This window comes from Astatotilapia calliptera, chromosome 19 (genome assembly GCF_900246225.1).
Source record: "Astatotilapia calliptera chromosome 19, fAstCal1.2, whole genome shotgun sequence".
Lineage (NCBI taxonomy): Eukaryota > Metazoa > Chordata > Actinopteri > Cichliformes > Cichlidae > Astatotilapia > Astatotilapia calliptera.
This window is the reverse complement of record NC_039320.1, coordinates 21,379,494-21,404,026: the sequence shown is the minus strand read 5'-3', so window position 1 is coordinate 21,404,026 and position 24,533 is coordinate 21,379,494. Positions and strand designations below refer to the sequence as shown.

Genomic DNA, 24,533 nt, shown 5'->3' with positions numbered 1-24,533 from the left:
CAAACTGAGTCAGATCTAAAGATTAATGGACAATGGATGGAACAGAATTCAGAGGTTTAATATCCATTTATTCTTTTAGATTCCCATCTTAAGATTTGAGAAACAAGTCGAAAAGGTGAGTAAGGTTGCAAAGGCAAACTAGATGATAATATGATTTCTCCATCCATCCATCCATCCAATTTAGGGTTGTGGTTAAGTTGGATCCCAGCTGTTATAGGGTGAGAGGCAGAGTACACCCTGGACAGGTCGCCAGGCTTTCATAGAGCTAACACAGAGAGGCAGCCATCCACTCTAGCATTCACACCTGTTGCCAATTTAGAGCCAAATATTGCTGAAATGTGGATGTCTTTGAACTAGCCCCCAAGCTTCTTGCTGTGAGACAATGGTGCTAACTGCATTTCTTCTCAGTTATTGTTTTATTTCTTGGTCGGAAGCAGCATCTGCAAAAATCGGGCCCCTTATAAAGATGGGCAATTAGAATTATGGACAATAAGTCAGTAAGGTCACACAACGACAGTGTTTAGTTTTGGTCATTTTATTATATTCAGTAGCATAAAAGTATAATATAAATGTTTGCACAATTTGGCTCCCCGGGTGTGCAGTGAGCTTCCTCTTAAAGCTTTTTGTATAAATCTCAGTAACATGTGCAGCATCTATGGGTGCCATTGTGGAAATCGTAATTTCTGTTTGGAGCGTCGACATGTGGAATTCCTTACTTACACAAATGAACCCAGAACTCCGTTTTGGATCATTTTAAACTCAAACTGTCATGAATAATCTGCTGCCTCTTGTTTTATGGCACTTCAGTACATAGTAGTTGCACTGTTCTGTGTTGCTTTTCTTTGTTTTTACTGTATTTGGCTTTTGTGTTTCCTAATTCATGAATATACTGTACACGTTACATGTGCACACTAGCTTAGGAGGTAAATGCTGGGTGTGGCATGGTTCATGCCCATGCCCTACAAAAGTTCACAAATTATTTCACAGACTTTACACTGTCCGTTACCTGCAGGCCCTGATTCCTTTTCTCATGTAGTGTTCTCTGCACGGCCTTTAAACAGCCAGGAAAAATCAAAAAGAGTCCAACACAGATTCATGCAGGTGACCCCTGATGTTCAGCACTACTGCACAGGTCAGTCTAAGGAATCCTTCATCCCAAGATCCAGGTGTGCAAAGACAAATTTTAGGAACGCTGCCAGCTACGGCTACTTTCCACCTGTAAGATCTATGCACTCAAAAGTCGGTTTTAAATAAAGGACGGCGCAGCCTGTGTGAGGCTCCTCCTGTCCCAATTAACACCTTTTTCACAGTGGCTCCGTCACCACAGCTCGACCTTGAGGTAGTTCTCCTCTGGCAGACAAGAAAGACTTCTATTTTACACAAGATATTTTATTCCTGATGGCTCTGTGCGCTTGTCAGGAGAACAAAAGGCAAACATGAGGTTGGGTTTTGATAAATAGCCGCACGTCTTTCCTAGCAGATTGTTTTTGGCAGGCTTGAGAGAGTAGGTCTCTCTCAGGCAGATTTACTGCATGCCAGAGGCTGAGGATTGAGGAATGTCCCCCTGCAGTGAGAAAGAGAGGGCCATGGGAGGGTGAACAAGACAGACTGAGGCATCTGTACTTCCAGATGATATAAGACCTGACAGTAGGACATGACTTTTTTTAAGTATCAAAGGATTTGGAGCGCTCGCCCTCTCGCTCCTCTCCCATGAGACATTCTGAGTATTTCCAAATTAAGACTTCAAATATCAGAACTTAATAAGAGCCGTTAGATGTTAACTCTTATTGCTTTAAGTGGAAAAGACTGTTTAAGCAACTGCAAGCCACACATTATTATTATTATTATTATTATTATTATTATTATTATTATTATTATTATTATTATTATTATTATTATTATTACAATGAGGGAATGCCGTCTTGAATATGGCCCCTTCAAACACAACGGTTGCTTGATGGCAGTCGATTAGTGTTTTTCTACATGACAAGCTGCCCCACATTTTGATCCATCAGGGTTACATCTGTTTATACTGGCTATAACCCACCCTGAGAGGACAGTGAATTAAGCACATTAATCCTTATCCTCACTATAAAAAGGATATAAAGCAGGAAAGCTCCACCATAAGCCATATTTGCTTAGGCAGGAGATTCCACTTTGCTCTCATTTAATTTCTTTCATGCTTGTTTTGTAGTCAAATGCATATCATGGGTTGACTATTGGCCTAACCCTCACACTCCTTGCTACTGGTTGCTTGTAATTTTTAGTGTGCTACATGGGATTATCAGAGATTATCTGCTGTTGCAACTGCTGCAAGCTACTCTAGTTAAGATAAAATGCCTAACATGGGAATCACAAACAGCAAAACAATGCCGGCGTCTGCTTGGGAACCTTTTTCTTTTGTTTTTTGTTTTCTTTACTTGACTCAATTTCAAATTTTGCTGTTCACCCATAACTTCTTACTGGAACAAAAAAGTTTCTGGCTGTTGAAGGGTGTTTGTGTTTAGGAAGGATGTTGGCTAGAAACCTGCTCTTCCTGAATCAGCTTGTGTCTGCGTGCTAGAGTCATGCGGTGTAGGGGATTACATTCCCCTGTAACCCTGTCCTTATGCATTAGATCGCAGTCTGTGCAATGCATTCACATTTATATCACTTGATATATTAAGGCAAATTCCCAAAATGACAGAAGCTTGTCTGTGCATGAGCCAACCCTCTCAAGATGGATGAAACATGACCGATACTCGTGCTTATAAAACAAGCCGTTTTCCATTTACTTACATGTCATCTCAGTTTCTATTGCCTTGATAGATTTTTTTAAAGATCAATGGTTATTTTAATGCGCACAGCAGAGCAGTAGCTCTTGAAAGTCAGAAATAAAACCATATCCTACAGGTTTTTATCATACTGTGTTATTTGTCTTTGAAGAAGACAAGTATATTGATATATATATATATGCAAACACCTATCAAGCGTATAAAAAATACATAGGCGCTCATGCATATTCAGGTACACCTGTGTTTGGCTTCTCATGCAGTGGCATTCAGGCATGCCCAGCTATGCCTCTGGATTTCAGCATCATCTGAAAGGATTTAATTTCTCTTTGATTCCTTGGTATCTCTGGTATCTTTCCCCACCAGCCGAGAGTGAAAACATTATTTACATCTCTCTTAGCCCATTGTGTCAAGTTACACGACTAGAATGACTTCTGAGACAGAGGTATGTTAGTGGGAAACAGCACAACCAATGAAAGAAGCGTGGGTTTTGTTTTAATAGTGTTATCACGTGCTGTCAAATAAAGCTACGCTTCTTGGGAATTATGCAAAACTGTTTAAGGAACACAAAAACAATCTCCTTAATGTGAGTGAGTGTTTGTGTGGGCATGACGTCACCTAATTGGCTGGCTGCCTATCACATTTTATTCATATTTTATCATCTTGCAGCCTTCCAGTGTCATGCAACTAAAAGATAATAAACACCCAGTGGAGAATTCATGGCCGTGCTGCAGAAACAGAGCGAACAATACACCTCTGTTCCAAAACTTTCTGGGGAAAACCAGGACTAGTTTGTGTGTATTTGTCTAGACGGCTGTGACAAGTCATTACTATTGGCAAACAGTTACACATGGGGGAAAAAGAAAGCGCAACAAACAACAATGCTATAGTATTCATTCAAGTGGCACCAGCGTATTAAACAACCACATTCTGAGAGCTGAAAGAGAGGGAATAGAGAGGTGAACTCATACTAATTATTCCCGTAAGGGAAGACTGTGGTCTTGACTGGTTTTGTATAATGGTTAGTCCATACATATTTAGAGACATTTGATAGAACCCAACAAGCTTATACTGTTTGGACATTTCATCTATATTATAGCCCCAATATTTTTTGTGGTAATCAGTACTTTCTTGGGGGGATCCTAATTATATGGATATGATCTTTGAAAGTGTTGTGGGATGCTACAGGTGCTGCTGAGCCCGTGACTTTTCTGTCACTTCTATTGCAAATGGTATAAATGCCATAAAACAATAGTTCATGCAGCGTTCACAGACAACTGGTTTTTATGATACGTTTGCTCAGACACAAGCAGTAGCCTGCATCTATGCAGGATCCAGCTCGGATTCATTCCTCCTCACCGGCCTGGCTTGTGTATGTTCTGTGGGAGAGAGAGAGAGAGGCGGGACCTTGACGCCGGGAAGGGCGTTCTCTTTGCGGTCAGACCGGGCAGAGTCATCCCGAGGGGTGGGTCCTCCGGCAACAGAAAAGGAAAACCCACCTTTTTTCATTGTTAAGGACGCGGTGGAATGTGATGGTTTGATCTCAAAAGGACCAGGGAGGGGAATATCCGAGAGGAAAGGACCAGCGAAAGCGACTGAGGGAAAGGGGGAAAGCAGAAAGCGGTTCCCCCCCTATCGCCTCCAACTCTCTGGTCTTGAATGAGAATATGCGGATGAACTTGTCCCGGCCGTGTCGGCTGCAGCGAGCCCTACCGTCCGCACGAGCTCAGCCCGCGTGAAGTTGTGGATTTACCGTTGCGTTTTCCGGACCCGGCGGTGGAACTGCTGAGGTAAATTTGAGTCTTTATTCTGTGTTTGAGGAAGAAGCGGAGTGTATATTTGGGGATTCACACAGCGGCTTGTTGAGACTCGAGGAGTCCGGACTGCAGAAGTCTGAACTGCGGCAAGTTTTTCAGCCCTCCTCCTCCTCCTTCTCGTCGTCGTTCTTAAGCCAAATTGAAGCATCCAGCTCTGCAGGAAAACCTCAGGTGGTTAAAATGTTGCCGCACATAAACCGTTCATATCTTCTTTTGGTAACACTTGGCATTTTTGTTATGAGGTTGCATTTATCTGCTTCTGCACTCGATACGTTTTTTTTACTGCTTTACGCACATAGTAACGTCAGTCCTTTCAGACTGACTGCCCGGGCTGTAGGAACATGGAGTAGAAGTGTGGAGGCTGCTTGGACGTGTTCTTGACATTTGGTGTGTGTGTGTGTATGTGTGTATGTGTGTGTGTGTGTGTGTGTTGCATGTACTCAGACTTTTCAGAGTGTAGGGAGTAAATAATTGTGATATAAACACTGCCCCATGTTGGAGTTGTGTTGACAAGGGGATGTGATGTGGTCATTGTTTATTATCTTTGAAGCAATGCATTACACAAACTAGTTGTGAAATACATAGCCGAAAACATGTCTTAACTTTGCATGGCTGTCTGCTCAGCTGTGAGTACTCTGCGGCACAGTGCTGTGAATGTACGATGGTCTGGACTCTGCTGCCATATCGGAAGGTTTTTATACTGAACAATATGATGATATGTGATTGTTGAGTGCCATGCAAACAATATATATATTGCCTACGCTCAGTTGTAAGCTACATACTAAAAAACCACAAACTGGGCTCAAAGCCATCCTTGGGCCACATATAGACCAGTCTATGGTGCACACAGACCAGCCTATGGTGCACACAGACCACCTACTGAATGAGCTTATTTTCAAGTTGGTAAGTAAAGTTTAAACTCCCTTGTTAGAATAGAGTTAATTGATCCATTTCACAGCTGTTTAAACAGTGGACAATCTAGCCTATAAGAAACATATAACCTATTTAAATTATAGACATTTTCTTGAAATTCTGGTCCAATCTGAGTGTCTTTTCTCTTTTTGTCTCAGGGAAACATAAAAATACGAATATATACATGACTGTTTTTTGGCAAAACTATCTAGTGTTACTCAAGAAGACCAATACTGACTGATAACAGTTTTTACCCAATTGTCTGGGCCTTTCTTAGACTGGAATGCAAATGCAAAATCAGGCATTTCCATCAACTAATATAACTGAAATTGCCACATTAAAGGACAACTAAAACAACTGCAATGTCCTGCTGCCCTCGGATGTTTTGTTAAAGGTACTAACATGACAATACATCCTTATTCTGTTTGAGTATCGGCCTACACGTGTGAAAACAATGTGGTGCTGGTGGTGGTAGGGGCGTAGTCTGAACAGTGTGTGTCCTGTATTCCTTCACCAGAACGGTGACAGATGAATGTGTGCGCATGTGTAAACAGCAGAAAAGGTACTTGTGGTGGTGGAATACTAATCTGCCAGGTGGGGCTCATAAAGAGCACCGAGGGGAAGGGAGGAGATGGAGGGGACCTGCCTTGACCTGTTTGAGACATGAAGGAGACAAAAAAAAAAAAATCCCTGATGAATTTCCAGTAAGGCTCGTACTCCCAGCCAGCTGTAGAACATACCAGCTGAGCTACTAGCTCGGACAGGCATTTGCAGGGAAGCTTGTCACAGTGGTAGATGCGCAAAAAGGGCTTATTTTGGTACTTCTGGGTGGTATTATTAAACCGCATGTGGAGGGAATGTTGGCAGTTTATGCTGTCAGTTTGGAAATGTTGGGGTGGAAATGTAAAGGGGAAAATCAAATGAGAGTAACAGCGAAGTGAGGAGTAAGATGTCTAAATTTCCCCTGATTAATGTCTGATCTCTGGCGCGTCCATTCCCCGGAAAATGCGCTCAAAGTTTGGTTTGGTTCGGTTCAGTTGGCTCTTGCAGGGGGGGGATATTTCACAGCAGATGCCCTCTTTGACACCACTGCTCAGCACAATGATAGTTGTTAATGTTGACACAGCAGAAGTGTCAGCACTACTAGCACCTGTTCTGCAATCTTTACAATGAATGCCAAGAAGTGAAAGTTGCACAAAGAGTTTGCAGCACTTTTTTTTTTTTCCTCCGGGGATTGTCGCCTGCCATTCGCAGTAATAATCATACCTCTTTCTCCTCTTTTATGACCTGAGCTATAGCACGCATGATTGGTTTTCCACTCCGCAAAGCGCTGCGACCGCCCTATGAAACTGCCTGCACTGCTTTGGGTGAAACCAAAAACTAATCATTATGGGTGTCCAATAAGGGTAATTATCAGACTAAGCACTGGACCTGTGGATTACGGAGTGGCTAAATAAATGCTCTGGGGATTAAATTAAAATATTGAGGTTTTCTGCCTGGGAAAATCAAACCACCGGGAATGTCAAACCCAAGCCTGTCGACGGTAATATTACTGCCACTCCGGACATCAGGGTTTATGCACACTCCCTCCTGTGAGTGTTGCGCGATCACACATCAGTGTGGAATTACACGACATTGGCACTGACGTCATGCGTTGCAAGTGCAAAGAAATAAGAACGCATATTGTCATTGCTGTGATTGATTGAAGGAACTACCGTACTATAGCTGTCAGTCCTTTTCCTATGATATCAAAAAATGGAGGGGACAAAAACACAAAGTAGCAAAGTTCAACAGTTTATTAAATGAACATTGTTTTCATTGGAGATCAGCTTATTATTTTTCCTGATTTCTAACATCTGGAAAATCATATATATGCACTTTATTGCGCCCCCCCCCAGGCTGATTATTTCAGATAATTACATTTATAGTAAATGTGAAACAGCTAAGCCTCTTGTTGTTATTCCCTGTTATGCACATAAGAAACAACTCTAAAACCTATAGAATCATGATTTCTATTCAGTAACTGAACTGCATATTATCGTAGGTTAGACCCTTCTCTGCTCTGTGGTCTCTCTCTCATCACCCAGACTCTCGCCCATCTCTGTGTGTCACAATTAGAATTATAGCAGATTATAGCACTGTATTAATTGAGTAGGTCGCTCCTCGTGTTCCTCGTGGCTTCATTCAGACACAGAGAGAGCCACAGATTACTTGCAGGTCGGACACGTGCAGCTACGTTAGTCTGACCTGGTCAGATTGCGGTCTGAAGCTTTGCAAAGTTGTGTGAACGTGATATGATCAGATTAATGGAAAGCGGTGCATTTCTAGGAGTCCTCAAAGGTATAAATGGGAGAGTCAGCACCCACACGAGCAGCATAACCTATACATCCTAATATGCTGTAATAGATAGCTCGTCTAGAATTGGGACCGGATGGTGTTGGTTATTCTTAGAGGTAGACTCTCTCTTTCACCCTCAGTAACCCTCTCACCCAGGAATAGAGCAGCGCAGGATGCAAAGTGATGTTGTTACGAACCTACCAGGGGCCTACTTGAAGTAGTGGAAATGAATCATGATCTCTGAGCGCCTTCTGTTGAAGCCCACACTCATCCTGTGAGCACATAACATTTTATGAATGTGTGTGTTTTGTGATAATGCAATAAATGACTCCGTATCCGGGACAAGGGCTGCTGCTGATAATATGCAGGCCAGCTGGAGCTGCTGTCTGTGTATAAGCAGACTTGTAGGAAGATGGCTTAGTGCCACGATGACGGCAGCGTGAGGCTTTGACTGGACATTGTACATGTCGTGTGTCTGTGTGTGTGTATGTGTTTAAAGTAGAAAGAGCTGAAAGGAGTAGTGAATCAATCAGTTAGTCATCTGAGAAGATCAACATGCAGCTAATCTGACAGTTGACGGTGTCATTTATTTTCAGTGTTGGGAAGGTTACTTTTGAGATGTATTCCATTACAGAATACAGAATACATGCCCCAAAATGTATTCTGTAACGTATTCCGTTACGTTACTCAATGACAGTAACGTATTCTGAATACTTTGGATTACTTAATATATTATCATGCTTTTTACAACAACGTGAATGTACTATTGCCATGTGATTTATTACTATTACTGAAGGTCCGCGACTCCGAACTGTAGTAAAGGGACCTCTGACTAATACGGCGGGGTCCCTGTCGGCTCGTAGCCGAAAACTAGCTTTACTTTGTTGTGTGGGTCAACTTTTCTTGCGAGAGACAGAGAGAGGCGTTGAAAGACTGCTCCAACGGAACTTATTGTTTTCGGAGGAAAACACGAACACGGTGTACAGTCGAGTCTTAATAGCTTGGCTGAAGTGGTTATTATTATATTTACATGCTTCCAGCTCCCGTTTTTCCTCGATGACAACTCCAACCTTTCCACTCCCCTTTTTCTATCTCCCTCCTCGCGCTCACAGACCCATAACGTGTATGGCAGTCCATTCTCTCTGCAACACGGACTACACTGCCCATGATGCTACATTCTTTAGAGCTATGCTTGTAGCATTCTGCCTGTTAGCTTAGCACAACAACAACAACAACAACAACAACAACAACAACGAAAAGGCGCTCTCTCACCTAGGAAACACACAGTCGCAGAGAGAGAGAGAGAGAGCGTCGCCCTGTAACCATGGCAACCGTAGCGCTGCCGCCTGGAACAACAGCACGTAGCTGTCAAACAAAACCCAAACAGTCCTGGCCCGCGACAAAATGAAACAGGAAAGTACCGCAGTGTAATCCATTTATTTCAACAAAGTAACTGTATTCTGAATACCACCTTTTTAAACGGTAACTGTAACGGAATACAGTTACTCATATTTTGTATTTTAAATACGTAACGGCGGTACATGTATTCCGTTACTCCCCAACACTGTTTATTTTTAAAGCATAAATGATAAAACACGCTCAGCTTCCAGGATTTCCTTTGTGGAAAACCTGCGTTGTTTATTCCCCTTTTATGATCATAAACATCAGAGTGCACATTAAGAATTCATTAACTGAAAGGTTTCAGTCTTAAATTATTATTTAATTATAAAAATAAAAAACAAGCTGCGGATACCGCAGATGTTTACACATGTTTCTGTGTGCAGTTCTGTCTTTAACTGTTTGAACAGTGAATGAATAGGGGGAAAAATGAAAACAATGAACTAAAAGCAGAAGTTATAAACAGAACATAACTTGTCTTTTTCCAGGTGCTGAATTATTTTGATCTTGGTTTGCTTTTTTTGATTTTCAGTTGATTTTGATCAGCAGTGACGGGCCTGAAACAGGGCAGAGCTCTGTGATTCCAGCTGGAGTTCAAACTTTTTGAACTCTCTGTTTATTCATGGGCTCACTTTATGTGAGCCTACGCAGGTATTTCTGCATTTGAAGGTACTTTTGCTTAGTGCTGTCATCAGATCCTAGAGGCTGAGAGTGTCAGTCACTCAGCGAGCAGTAGCCAGAGGTACATTTTAGCCCTGAGTGTTCACACAACTTGATAATAACTCATACGCTGACACACTAATACATGCTCTCACTCTGTAAGAATGTCAAGACAAGAATGGATTCTGCTGATACCCCTTCTAGTGTGTGTGTAAGTGTAAACGAATCTCCATTGTTAGTCTTTCATAGTGTGCCAAACAGCTTCGCAACTCCTCTCGAGGGCTTTTTTATCATGTAGTTGAATGGCCACTTACGGAGGTTTCAATATTGCACTTATCTCATTTGTTTGCAGCTGTAGGTGTACGTGACTGTGGAGCATCTGCAGTACAATTTCATGCTAATGCACGATTTAAAGGTTAAAATCTTGATTGTATTTTGTCATGATTTACTGGTACATTAAAATCTCCACCAATCCTGCACGAATTTGTTTGTGGAATGTCGAAATTGGTTCGGAATTTTTTAATTTCAAAATAAAACTGCTTTACTTTTATTTTCATGCTTTGGATTTATCCATCCTTTGTCTGATCACAACTGAAATCAACAACTTTTGGCCATTTCTTTACTCATAACTCGTTTTATTTAACAGAATTATGAGTAGTAGGCCCGTACAGGTATTCAGACTCAGCACAAACATTTTTTTTATCACTGCGTCGGACCACAGTGTAGAAACGGTAGACAAAGGCTTGGATGTGAATTGGGTGTGCAGAAGCTGTATGGTCGTGCAAATGTCAAAGAAGCATGCAAGCATTTATAGATAGAAGTGATAAGCTTTGAGACATACAGTTCCAAAGAGCTGGAAAATTTGGAGCTGCTATGGGATTCCCATCCATTGTAGCAAATATCATCTAGCCCTGCCACTCATTTAACCCATTGGTCAAAGGAGCGTATCAAGTATTTAGTGACCTGTAAAAGATTGTGTTGCGTTACTGGGTGGTTATGAAAGTTTTTCCAGCAACAGGGGGTTAAGAAAGGAAAAATGTGCCAGATTGAGCAGGTTTAATGCTAAACCAGATAAAATATATGTATCAGTGAGTGCTGCCAGAGAACTGTGATTCGTCGAGTTTGAGGGGAAAAGGGGAGTTTTTCAAACATTTGCTGAACCTGAAGTTTGCAGGGCACGTTTCTATTTCCTTGTTTTCCACTCTTATTGGAGAGCTGCACCATAATGCTTGCCTTTTTGACCTAGTTTCTAGAGTCACCTTAGTAAAACATGCTATGCTGAGATATTAACCAACCAAAAAGGCGTGGTTGTGATCAGTATAATCTCAATAACAAATGCATTATTCTCACAGACTCAAAGACTTTTTCTTAAGAATTATCCGCAAGTTTTAAATCGCACTGCCATATTTCAGGTGTCCTAATTCATTCACGCTCATCCCCAAAACCAAGTAGCGGCCCTGATGTTGACCATGTGAGCATTCTTCACATGCAGCCACGGAAGGGAAACACAAATCCTCATCTGGTCCTCATTTAAGATTCTCAACCGTCTGCCAAATGAGAAGATGCATGTAGCATCCAGTCCATAACTGCAAACTGGAATGTAATCTATTTGTGGTTAACTTCATGCTGATTCACAAATTTTTACATTTGGCCTTTGTTCCCAGGGCCACAGTCGTTTGGTAGTCTGCAGTTTGTTTAGTCTTCAGATTTAACAGAGCCGGGTTTCTAATGCAAGCCAGCTTTTTAAAGTCTCCTATCTCGCTCCTTGTCTATCTTTTGCAAACAATACCAATAAATCTTGTTGCTGCTTATCACAGGTACACTGAAGATAAGTTGTGTCATAATGGCTATTTTTTTTGACGTATTGGTGAGCACAGTTGCCTCACAGCAAGAAGATTTTGGGACCTGGCGTGTTGCTCCAGCTATGGATCGGGCATGTTTTCACTCTGTGCTGTGTCTGCACGAGTTATCTCTGCATACTCCGGCTTACTCCAGCATCCGAAGGCATCTTTAGGTAAATGGGTGTAGGTGTGTGCGAGCAAGGGTGGTTCTATATCTGCATATTAGGACTAGACTCCACCCCTGCAACCATCCAAAGGACAGAGAAAGTTTAGCAGATGCATAGATGAGGGCATTTTAGTTCATGAAGAGGAGCTGTGGCCTTTCATGTATCTTGATATCTTCCTTTTGATAAGTCCTCTAATGTTTAATCAGCCGGCTGCCCCACATGGCTTGGAGTTTGGACCACATTCACTGATAATGTGGGTCACTGTGGTGGTGGTGGTGGTGGTGCTGCTGCTGTTTTTGCCTTTTACATGCTTTCAGGTTGACCTGACAGGGAAATGGTTTGCCTCTGGGTAATTTTTACTTTTTCCTACTGGTTCCTGCGTGGGATTACGTTCCAGTTTCAGCCTCCAACAAGCTCTTTTACAGAAAGTCCCCTGTGAGCCTGTTCTGTTCCTGCACTGTACAGGCTCCTCAAAAAAATGGCTATCCTGTCGATGCTGGAAGAAAAGAGGGAGGAAGTGCAAAGGAAACCGACTTCAAAAGCGTGTAGGAAGCACAGCAAAGCGGAGGGAGGGAGGGTGGGAGGGAGTTGGAGGAAGGGACTGAGGCGTTTTAACAGGGGAGAGCTAAAGTTAAGAGATAACTAGTAAATTCCTCAGACGCACTTTTATTTTTTTTTTCCAGTTGTTCTCCTCGTTAACTGGCCAATATTTTGACTTTCCTTCCGATTGTTATCTTGTCTCACTCACTCTCTCCTTCTCCTTTTCCTGAAGAGGGGAGAGAACCCCCTACTTACCTTTTTTTTTTTTTTTTTTTTTTTTTTTTTTCTCCCCTCTCACCCCCCACCCCCACCCCACCCCTTCTTGCCCTGCCTGGTCCAGGAGTATTTTTGGAAGTTAATGAAAAGAGAAATCTGAACCGCTTACCCTTAAAAGGCATGTCTGGGTCAGCTGGGTGGAAACTTGTGTTATTAATGTCCTTAACATTTTTTATGCGAGTGGGTCATCTGTGATTATAAGAATGTGTGCGTTCGGAGCTCTGTAAAACGCAGGAATGCTGTGGGTTGGGGGCCGAGCAGGGAAGGAGGGTGGACTATGAAACAGGCTTACGTCCTTAGGAAAAGGGGGGGGGGGGGCGTTCAGAGGCATATTTGGCATATTTCAGGAGCCATTGCAGTCTGGATTCGAGACATGTTCTTCTTCCTAGAGCTCTGGACAGAAGAAAGGTGAACATCATGTTCTGTTTCAGTCTCGTGATGCTTCTGGTGGAAGATGGTGCACACTGCCTCGCAATGATCAAGTTAAAGGTTAAAAGCCACCAACGCAGGTGGTAAAAAAAAGATGGGCAAACACCACCTCATGCCACCTACACACCAAACACAGATGTCTAAGTAACCAGCGTCGCTGTAACCTCAATAATGTCCATAAAAGGCTAAATGTTGAACCAAAGTCCTTCACCCAGCAGTATGGTTTGTATGCTTTGGGTACCATCTCTACAATTTAATAAGTGTTTATGTGCTTAAAGCTGCAATATGTCTCTTTCAACCTCTTGTCTGTGGCCTTATAGTTACAGAAATCATAATATTTTAGTCTGGTATTTGCAGTCAATGGCCGCTGACTGACGTGACGGTGGTTGGTAGGCTTTTGCTATGGCGATACCGGTCCAGTTCACGGTGAGGTCACGAGTCAAGAGTGTACAGCTTTATTCTTAACCTGCAGCTTTTAATGACTTTAATTTGCGGTTGCCAAAATGTCCACTTGGTAATACTTTTAGGTGATTAAATCTTTTTCTCAGTTCATAATAACTCCTCTTCACACAAGCTAAGGACTGTGGATTAAACTCACAAGAGAGTGAATAACTTGTAATATCCAGTAATTATTTGTCCTCATACAGGTGCCGCCACATTAGGGCGAGGCCCCGAGAGACACTAACGAATGCGTGTGCCGTCTTGTCGTTTTTCTTTGATGTGCCGGGTGTCTTTTGTTTTGATCTCAGTCGTTAAATCTGGAATTGGGAACCTCCACGGCAGAAATGTGATGAAGGAAAAACACGAATAAACGTTCAGAACAAAGTGTTCGTTTTCAGTGTGAAAAATGCAAAATTTGTTTTTTTTATTGTTAGATATGAACCCAGTCGAATGTGTGCTAACACAAATGTGGGGAAAATGTTCTTCAGAGGAAAGGTGTTAACATCCTTCCAGCTTTAGAGTCCCAGCAAGCTGAAGAATCTGTACCAAGGTTCATTGGTTGCTCTGCATCATAATCAGACTTCATCAGTTATGCTTTTACTTTTACTTTACTCTGGGATATTCACAGATGATTGCCTATAATACTGCACTTTGCTGCTTACGATATCCCTTTTTCTCTAATTTGGACCTAACAGTTTGAAATGGAACCACTCCCTGTGTCTCACTCTCTACCTTTTTGTTTCACTACAGATTGAACAAACAAGATATCACTTGTTAATTAGTAATTTTGTCACATTTGGGCAGAGCCAGGTCAGCTGTTTCCTCCTGTTTCCAGCCTTTGTGCTTCCCCAGCTCTGATTGGCTAGCAGCTGTAGGCTTAAAGATACATTAGATTGGTATCGATCTACTTATTTTAGCTAAAGTGCAAAATTGCTTACTTATTAAAATGTAAAACTACTTAAATGCTTCGCAGTCTAGTTTAAAATATGTAGCTGCCTGCTTTTGCTTGCCAACTATATTTTAGTGTCAGATTCCTTACAGTCGCACATGAGATGACTGCGGTTAAAACAAATGGACTTTGGATGAGTGATAGCGGTATCAACGTCTTCAAAAGAAGAACTCCGAAATCAATTTTGGCTGGAGTGTAACCTCATATATCTTATGTGTATGTGTGTCGGGGGAGGTTGTGAAGTTTTGTTCATGTGATCATGTGTGACTTGAGCAGTGTGGATCCTCAAATGTTCTTCCTTTGCAAGCGATCTGCCCGGTGATACATGCGGTGTTTTCACTATTTAACACTTAAATCGTGACTGAGCGTGTGAGAGGAACATGTACAGTCTCGCCATCACACTCGCTTTCACACACTACTCCCTGGCCTGCTGTAGGCCTTGGATCTACGGGGCGGCTCTCAAAATAAAATTCCTCTTGCGGATTATTTTTCTTGTGATCAGAAAATATACATGTTCTCCGAGAGAGGAATGTTCAGACAGACAGGCGGGTTGTTACATACTTATCCCCTCTTCTGTGTCTCCTACCCTCTCCTATCCTTTGCTATTTTGTCTTGTTTTTAGATGTTTAGATACTTTTTTGTGCCTTTTTAGAAAGTTCTGAAATAAGTTGCTGAATGGAAAAGGTAATTAAGTTGTCACAATTTGATGTGTATGACCTTTGCTTCCCTTGCTTGGTGTCACATGACGTTCCTCCTGAGTTTGTTCTTTTGCTTTCACCCACAATATTTAAAACTGCTAATATGCGTTTCTTCCCCTCAAGGCATCCCTCCTCATATTCTTCCAGCCATCCATCTATTAACAAGTCTGCTTCTTTTTGGAGCTTTCGTCATTGTGGCATTGATGTATGCAGACTCAGACTGCTGGACTATTTTCAGCCTTTTCCCCCTCCTTTCTGCCCTTTCCCCTCTTCTTCTCTGGTTGGCTTTTACTTTTGAGGGGATCTCTACACTGCTGCCTTTTGTTAAGGGCCGCTGAGGGCCGGGTTTGCTGGTTTTCTCCTCCATGCCAACGTTGCTTTTGGAGCTCCTTCTCATGCTAGCTGCCCTGACCAGGGGAAGTGAAGCAGCACAATGCTGCTATGGTGAAGCCATAAAAATAGACTTGCTAAAGTGCAGCTTTTACTTCAAGAGCCATGAAATGCTTTTATGTCAGTTTTATGTAGTAAGTGGGAGTAGGAAAAAGAAGAATTTTGGCCAAGTAGAGCTACAACTAAAACTTATTTTGGGGTGTTTATTCCCCCAGTAGAACAGTCGATCTAGACAGGAAACAAGAGGAGTGTGTGACATGCAACCAAGTCAGGCTGGGAGACTGTTGGAAGTAATTTGGATATTTGTTTTGAAGGATGTGAACATTTCCAAGGTTAGTGCTTGCACCACTGTCACTTAAACACCAGCTTGTGTTCTGGAGTTACACCAGTAATGTATGACTGTCTCCATTTCCTTTCATGTCTGAGGGATTGTACAAAATCAAAACGGTAAGCAATATACCCTTATGGTCTCTTAACCAGAACCAGAACAGACTTTATTTGCTTGCTTTTAGCTATATCTAATTGAATTATACTTGAAAAATGATGTAAAGTGATAGCGTTTCTGCATTTGGCTCTCTATGATGTTAGTGAGAGCAGATTTGCTAACATGGTTGTCTCAGGCACACAACAGCCCCAACGACCCGCTGTTTGAATCGTATATTGGCATTGTCAGTATTGCAGACGATGGATGAAATGATGAGTTGCACCATGGCTCCAGTGTAAGATTAAGGATTTGAACTGTAAATTGTGCAGAGCTACTCTAACAAATTCATAGACTTGAAATGAAAGCATAATAGGTCCCATTTAAAGGTTATTTTACATGATTAAATGGATGATTAGTTGAAAAATGCCAACATAAAAGCCGATGATGATGCCATCAAATCAACAAACCAGTCAAAAAATTCTCTGATAATTTAATTGGGCGCCAGTCAATGACCTTCTAGCAACCACTGGTGCAAAAATGTTTATTCCCTAAGTGGTCATGAGTAGTTGGTGCAATCGATTCACACGGGCCTAGAGACCATTCACTGACTCCCTGGTAACCACCAGTGTTTCCCCTGACTTGTTTGCAAGTGATTATGGGAGTTTCCCGGCAGTTGCAAAGAACGATGCACCAAAAACCTCCTTACCAGGTTGCCGCGGTCATAAGCAGTTTACGTCGAAGATGCTGACTTGTCTGCAGAGACTCAAAAACTACTCGCCAAGTGGCAGTGAAACTGTGAAAAGTAAAGTTGCATCAAAGTAAAAGATGTGCCTTTTCACTGTAACAAGCACATTTTAAGAGGAACAACTTTTACATTCTTCATTTACAGTCACTCTTTTTCAATTTAGCGCTCGGAGAATAAATGGCAAGTATTTGCAGACACGTTGGTGTCCTCCATGCACATTACGGATGACTGTGGGATTCTGTTAGCAATCCAAGCATTCATTGACCATTGTCACTTAGCAACAGCCAGCAACCACTTGCCAAGCATTCAGGGAATATGCGTTTTTCCCTAATGAACAGAGGTTTCCAGTGGGTCGCTGACTGGTCTGTGTGACTGAGGCCTTAATGTACAAATCACTTAAGGACTACGGCTGTGTCGAGTTCAGTGGGACATTCTCAGACCAGTTCAACATGTTTCAGATAATATGGTCATTACACACATACTCGCCCATCTGCTTAACTAAAGCAGACACGCACAGCCAGTCTAGCCATGCTCTTCTCCGGTGGTCCCTTCCTTCTAAGTCAACATTTGGATTACTATCAGAACTATCAAAAAACACAAGTAACCTGTTTGTTCTGATTTAATTTTGGTTGTTTTATTTGTCAGCATACGCTCATTGTTGCACGATACACTTTTAGACTTGAGCATGTGGCTCGTCCTTGGCTGAGGTTTTTGTGTGTGCCGTGTGTGTGTGTACATGTGGACACATTCAGACACTGAAGCCACACAGGAATCCCATAATATCATTCCCGAGTCCCTGAGTGGATCATTTGTGCACTGTGGAACATTGTGAAATACCAGGCATAATTTATGATCCAACCTTCAGCCGGCTGCCACGCTTTCTCACAGCGTCTGGTTTATTTGCAATACTAAGCTGGTTTGGCTGTCCCCACCCCCACCCCACCTCACAGTCTCCATCACTCTGGAGCAGAATATTTAGCATTTTAAGCTAAGGAGTCAAACATGCAAATTTGAGGCAATGAAATGCGATTTGGTCTCTCATCCTGGGAGATGTTTAGTTCTGTGTGGGTAGGCATCCATGTATATATGTGCGTGTTTACCCACTGTGGTGACGTGTTTTGACTGCCCAGTCAAATAAGGGCACAGCAAAGCTTGATGCCCCTGTCAAAGTGCTCACCCACTTGGCCAAACCTGTAGTCTTCACCTTGTTTTCATTCTTTAACCATAACTATACTTTTTTTTTTCTTCTTTTCTCTTTCCAAACCAGCTCAAATCTTTCATATCCCTACTTCTTTTAAATACTCTCTCTGTCTCTGCCTCCCCCTTTCTCCCTAGGTGTGGACTGCGCAGAAGAATGTAGTAAAATTAGTGTTTTATCTCTCCTGCCAGCCAGCTGTACTCTCAGACATGCCAAGCATTTGAGACACAATTGACCTTAAAAGGAAACAATAGCAGCCTATCAATTCTGCTCTGCCAGTCAAGCAGTGGCTCATTCGTGCAAAGGCAGAGTCCACCTCGTGTGCGCAACACAAGGAAGTGTTTGGAAACTGAACTTTGGAACTGGGAAGTAGGAGAGTCACAGTGCACTCAGCAAAGAGTTTTCCTTTTAGTTTATGAAGTGAGTGTATAAGTCTTTCTTGTTTAGCGTTGTCAGTGTGTGCTTGTTGAAAATATAACGTTTGACTAGGACTACAGAATTTGTTTACTATGACTAACTCCACCCACGTAGCTAGTAATGTTTTTGTAGCAGGCTTACCTTTGTTCACAACCTGTTATGGTGAATCCAAAATGCTTACTGATATCATGTCACAATTTTTATTTTATTTTATTTTTTTTATTTTTTATTTTTTAGTTTGTTTGCTTTGTTGTTTGTGTTGTAATCTCTCGGGGCAGCAGTCAGTGTTTCGGGGCTTCCAGCACATATCCTGATGCAGGCTTCCTGTTCTGTTCATTGCTTACAGCCCATGAATGCAGATAAAATGTAAAGTAAAATGCAATTGAATGCTACGTCATTACCAGACAATCACATTTCAGCAAGCACATTTCTCCTTTACTCTTCATGCACACTGTTTACCTGCATACAATCAAAACCTGCTCAAAAACAACCGCTCAGCGTTACCCAGACTGCAAATGGGAAACTTCTAATACCAGGATTTTGAGGTGGTCCGAAATGAGTTTGCTATTTTAAAAAGCAAAATCTAGATTTTAAATGAAAGTGACAGTGCTTGTGTGCCTGAACAGATAATGTTTAGATAAAATTTCGGTTTGCATCTTCATATTAAAATCTGTGCTAAAAATCACCTTCACCTACCCGAGCATAGATATTTTATTTCGTTAAGAGCCTCGGTATGAGCAATCAAAGGATCCAAGCAGCTACATGGAAAATTCTTGAGACAAGTGAAAAAGAGAAAAGGTCTGATGTCCTGTTATATGATTATAAACAGTACAGTAAATGATATAAGTTCATTAAATTTGTTTTTTAATACCTATGATATAATATATTATTATATTGATGTATTTTAATATATATAAGAATGTATGTACACCTAATTATTAGTCCTTTTTTATCAGCATTACACTATATTTTCACTGCAGTTTGGGAGAAATTGTTAAGTTTAATAATTTATTTTATTATTAATATTTTGCACTGATACAAGCTATAATTTGTCATGTATTACTGAGCTGAGAATGAAAGTAACCGTAAAAACAAGGATGTCAGAGATTCCTTTGTTCCGACTAACATTTGGTAAATAAATTTTGAGGTTTAAATGGCTGTTGTTTAAAAGTGTGATGGTTTAAAGTAATTAAAAGGACGAGTACACTGAATCGGTTCATAAAATTAATTCCCTGCAGTATAATTTTTCTGATTCCTATAGCAGGAGCTTATTCTAACCAGTCAATGTGACCTTTAATGACCCCCCCCCCCCATATTTTGCCAAGTTATCATGTCAGGAAGTTCCTGTCCTCTTGAGTGGTGGCGTGAAGCCAGTAAAGTCGTTCTGTGACATTGCTAGCTGTCATATTACTGTTGTTGGATAATGATTAATGGCACAAAATAATCTGCCCTTCTAGTGAGAAGTAGCTGTGAATGCCTCAGCTGTTATTTGTGGAGCAGGGAGGGCTGCAAGGCTGTAAGTCATTAGATATTAGGGCAGGTTCTGCAGGTTCATGGCGAAGTTAAAGAGGTGGATGATTTTCCATATGACAGCTCATCAGCCTGTTAACAAAATTCTTACTCCACCTTCCTGCTCCACTGGAACGCAAATAGCAGCAGGAACGCTGTTGGCAGCAAATTGAAAAACAGCCTCTTTTTCTTCTTTTCACTGCTGTTCCCTCTTCCTTTCTCTTGCTCGCTCCTTCTGTCTGCTGCTTTGCTGTTTCCCTACCATTCTCCATCTTTCTCCTCACTCCTGATTCTTTTTTTCTCTTTGTGTCTCTTTCTAGGCATCTTATTCACCATGTTTGATTTGGGCATTCCTTTCCCCCTTAGCAGACAAAACAACCTCGGACCTAACTGAACTGCAAGCCCCAATGTGCACACACATATACATAGACGTACACACACACACACACACACCCTTTTTCTAATCACACACAGGAAATGGGCTCCCGTGCAAACAAGGAGCGCCTGGCCGCTGGAACCCAGGATGGCGTTTGAGGACTTGAAATGTTCTCTCGTGGAAGAAACAGAACCTGAGTTCTCTTTGTACTTCTTTGGTTCTGCCTTGTTTCATTTATTGTAATCAGTTTATCTGTGTGTTGGTCATGTCGTCCATGACGTTTACATTGGAGTGAAACAACAACAACATGTCGTAAAGTTCGGGTGTTGAAAAATAAACTCACACCTCGAACTTTGGCATACTGCATGTGAAAGTGAAAGCCGAAGTTCTGAAAAAAATATCAAGAGATACTGCATAAATCATAAAAGGATGATAAAGGCACAGTAAATGACACATTGTGTGTTTATGAGGAATTTATTGGAGGAAAACCCCTTAACAGGGATTTCTGCCCTGTTTCACATAGTTAATGCTGTGTTAACACACTGTGCATGTAATGAAAACTAAATACATGCTTTTACTATTATAGTATGAGGGAAAATAAATAATCTTGGTCTGAAAAAGCAGATAAGGTAACATTAAAACTAATTTAATACAAATGTATCCTCACTTTCCACTTTAGTGGCGTTTCTGTGTGCTCAACATTAGTCATTTTAGAGGCTCGTGCTTACGGTGCTGCTGAATTGTGTCTTGTTTAACTGAGAGATTTTTCTAATATTTTGTCCATCCCATAAAAGCAAGTTTCCATAATGCCATAAATTTCAGTGGCTGCACGAAAGCTGAGTTTATTGCAGGGATTTTTGCAGTAGACTGCATTTACTGCATTGCAGTAGAGCTAGGTGTACTTTTTTTTTTTTTTTTTTTTTTTTTAATACAAGTCAGACATTTATAAGACATTTTCCTGATCCATTAAAAAGTAAAAAGTCAGTTTAAACTTGTGTAAATGACACATGATGTAAGGAAGGGGGAAAACTATTAGGAAGCAAGTTCAGTACACAAAGAATATCTTTTCCCTATCGGGCTTTACTCCAGATACGTTGATAATCCCACTGTTTAAGATCATAACAATATATTACAGCTTAAAGAACAATATAAGAAGTTGTTTTAACATTATTTGCAGCAAACAATTCAAAAATCAAGGAGTAAAGATGCTCCTAAAAATGTGTTTCTTTTCATGCAAATTAAACTTGATTTAAGGGAAAGAAAAACAACTGAACTGGGGTTTGTATTAGGAACCAAGTTTAGTATCCCAAGGCTATCTTTTCCTTATCTGGCTTTACTTATCTGGATAACTGTTTACAGATGATAACACTATATTACTGCTTATAGAACAATATAGGCACTTGTTTTACGATTACTTGCTGCAAATGGAGGGAAGAAAAAAATCACAGAGATGGCTCCTAAAAATGTATTTCTTTATTAATGCTCCTCAGCGAAAGCCAAAAAAGACATCTAGACCCTATTACTACATGCACAGTGAGGTCCATGGGCCATCGAAGGAATGAATTCACTATTTTAGGGTGAACTGACACTAAAAACGGTGTTACCTTGCTAACCCCCTAAAACTTCTTTGTAGTAGAGCCCTCAGGTGTCTGATAGGTAAGTCACCAACACGCATTCTGAAGGAAGTTCCACCTCACACTGTTTCACTTAATTCTGCTGAGTAGAATGATGAATTCTCCACAACCTGTGTGTATAAAGGGAAGCAAGTGGGTGTGATGGATGAGCAGGAGACAGCTGTTTTTAGTTTTCCTTGGTTATGGGCTGGCTAACCATCTGAACTTCCTTCACACACACGCACACAAATACGCAACTCAACAGCACACACAAAAGCAGACAAACATGGGTTGTTTATAATTTCTTTGGGACCATAAAAAATGTGTCAAATCTGATCAGTGAAGTCATACGTTTCAATTATAATCAATTTCATTAATCACACACTCTCGTTTTGTTATGCTCAGCAGAATTACACATTTGGTTTACGGCAGTGCTGTAATGTCATGAATCGTGAGAATGTCAGATGATTCAGCAAAACCCGTGTTATACGGCTGCTTTCCTCAGTCGAACATGACATGGCTGAGCGCAGAGCTGCTGGATTATCTCCTTCCTCCGGAGTAAAGATGTGAAAGAACAAATAGACTCATGGAAAGGGGTTGAGAGTGGCAGGATCAAGTAAAAGGCAAGTGCTCTGTGTCTGTCAGAAGGTACTTACATGATCAAACAGTATTTGAGTACATCACTTGCCACCCTTCCTTAGTTCAGCCTAGGTTAAATAAAGGGAAACTGCTTTACAGTCTCTTATATAAAGTGGTAGGAGAAGTAGTCTTTTTTTTTTTTTTTTGTTTTTGTTTTTTTCCAGTGATGGCACCTGTCGCACTTTGATAGTTAAATCAAAACCGAAAACTTTTTCCTACTTTGGATAGTTTATCTTACTTTATCTTAACCAGCTGCCTTTCCGCCATGTACCTGCATCAGTAATTTCCATCCACCGTTTGCTCTTCCTGTCATACGGAGTGCTCTGAGTCACTTGTTTACATTTGGGTCGCGTGTCGGCAGCTGCTCGTATCTCCTCTTTACATACCTTCTTACCCCTGTTGCACACATTGGTGTGTTTTCCCCTTAAAGTGGTGAAACAAGTTTGTTTCCACCATTCCAGAAACAGTTTTTTTGCATATTTTGCCAACTACTCTGCTGGTTGTTGAAGTAGCTCTTTTTTAGGTGCTCATCAGCATGAGCAGAAGCTGACACGTGGCTCTCGGCCTCAGACATGCCTGGCCTTGTTGTTGTTGTTGTTGTTGTTGTTGTACACGCTAACAAGCATAAAAGTATTGTGTCTGTATCATTGATATTGTGATGCTTTTGAAAACCTTTGTCATGTAAGGATACTGATGATATCGCAGATACACCAGTTGCTAAAATATATATATTAAAAAAAATGAACCTCGCTCAGCCATGGCCTTGAAGCTCCCACATCAACATGTTGTAGCTCATTTTCTTTGATCCATTAGACCTAGACAGAGGGTAAACACAATAGGTTTTTTTTTTTTTTTTTGAAGCGTGGAATCATTTTCTTGCTAGAACAGGCATCCAGGAAATGAAAAGAAATATTGAGCGGGTGTAAACTTCTTTTTGTGCTTCTGGGGTGGTTCATGCTTAACAAAGTCTGAGAACCACAGATTTTAGAGGATTTGTGTTGTTCTTTTTAATCATTCATAAAAACTAGTGTCAACTACACAAGTATTTTCCATTTCCCTTTTTGTGGGCAAAACAGTTACAAATCAGAGCTTGCTTTCTTGTTTATGAGCCTGCTCTGTCTTCATCAGGATGGCATTTGTGAATTAGATTCTCAGACTTTACATTGTTCTTCATTTTCCATGTCTCGAAACTCAAGCTTGTTATGTCGTAAATAATGTTCCCTCTCTGATGTACAGTTACAAAAGTGAGCGTCCTGCTGCTGCTTACAGTTTCCAGCAGTGTTCCCTTTCTCTTTCGGCCCAGTCCTCTACTTCATTTCTCAGCCTTTCCCTCTCATCCTTTAAATTCAGTCCAGACTCAGGTCTTAAATCTGGATTCTCTGCGCTTAACCAAACATATGGAATGCTACTGTAGTGGAATGCTGTGTGTGTGTGTGTGTGTGTGTGTGTGTGTGTGTGTGTGTGTGTGTGTGTGTGTGTGTGTGTGTGTGTGTGTGTGTGTGTGTGTGTGTGTGTACACATGTTTTGAAGCAGATGAGAGCTTCTAGGATGATGATGATTATGATAATGGTGCGTGTGTGTGTGTTTACCAGTGCCTCCCCAGAGAACTGAATAGGGCCTTCTGTTGTCGTGGCCAAACATTGCTTGTCTGCTCATGCATGAGTCTATTGCAAAGCCTCAGAATGTGCCCCATATCTGAGCAGTTAGCTCATTCTTAGCCTCTTAGCTTGACTGTGAACGTTCTCCCTTACAGCGACTGCTTTGTCAGCCCGGCCGCCGGCCCCGGGCTTTGTCAAGTGCCAAAGATAACAATGGCGAAAGATTGCATGAGTGTGTGTGTTGATATAATGATGACCAGTGCTTCCATTTTTACTAACCTCACGCCCTCTCTGTGTGTTTTAACCACAGGATGGAGAGTTTGTGGAGCTTGATTTGCTTTAGAGGAAAGGATGCATCTTAAATTAAGTAAGTTGTGGGAAGTTCTTT

The 24,533-nt window shown here is 41.3% G+C and overlaps 1 protein-coding gene across 3 annotated transcripts in view; it reads left to right on the top strand.

Annotated features, from left to right (window-relative positions):
* Nucleotides 1-4,189: 4,189 nt before the first annotated feature.
* luzp1 (leucine zipper protein 1) overlaps nucleotides 4,190-24,533 on the top strand; it is a 48,432-nt gene continuing 28,088 nt past the window's right edge. Inside the window, exons 1-2 of one of the 3 annotated variants that reach the window (XM_026151237.1) lie at nucleotides 4,190-4,561; nucleotides 24,456-24,512. The gene's annotated coding sequence lies outside the window, so the exon portion shown is untranslated. Of the gene's footprint in view, nucleotides 4,562-4,593; nucleotides 4,760-24,455; nucleotides 24,513-24,533 lie in introns of those variants that run through there. The other 2 variants (XM_026151239.1, XM_026151240.1) reach the window with 2 other exon arrangements.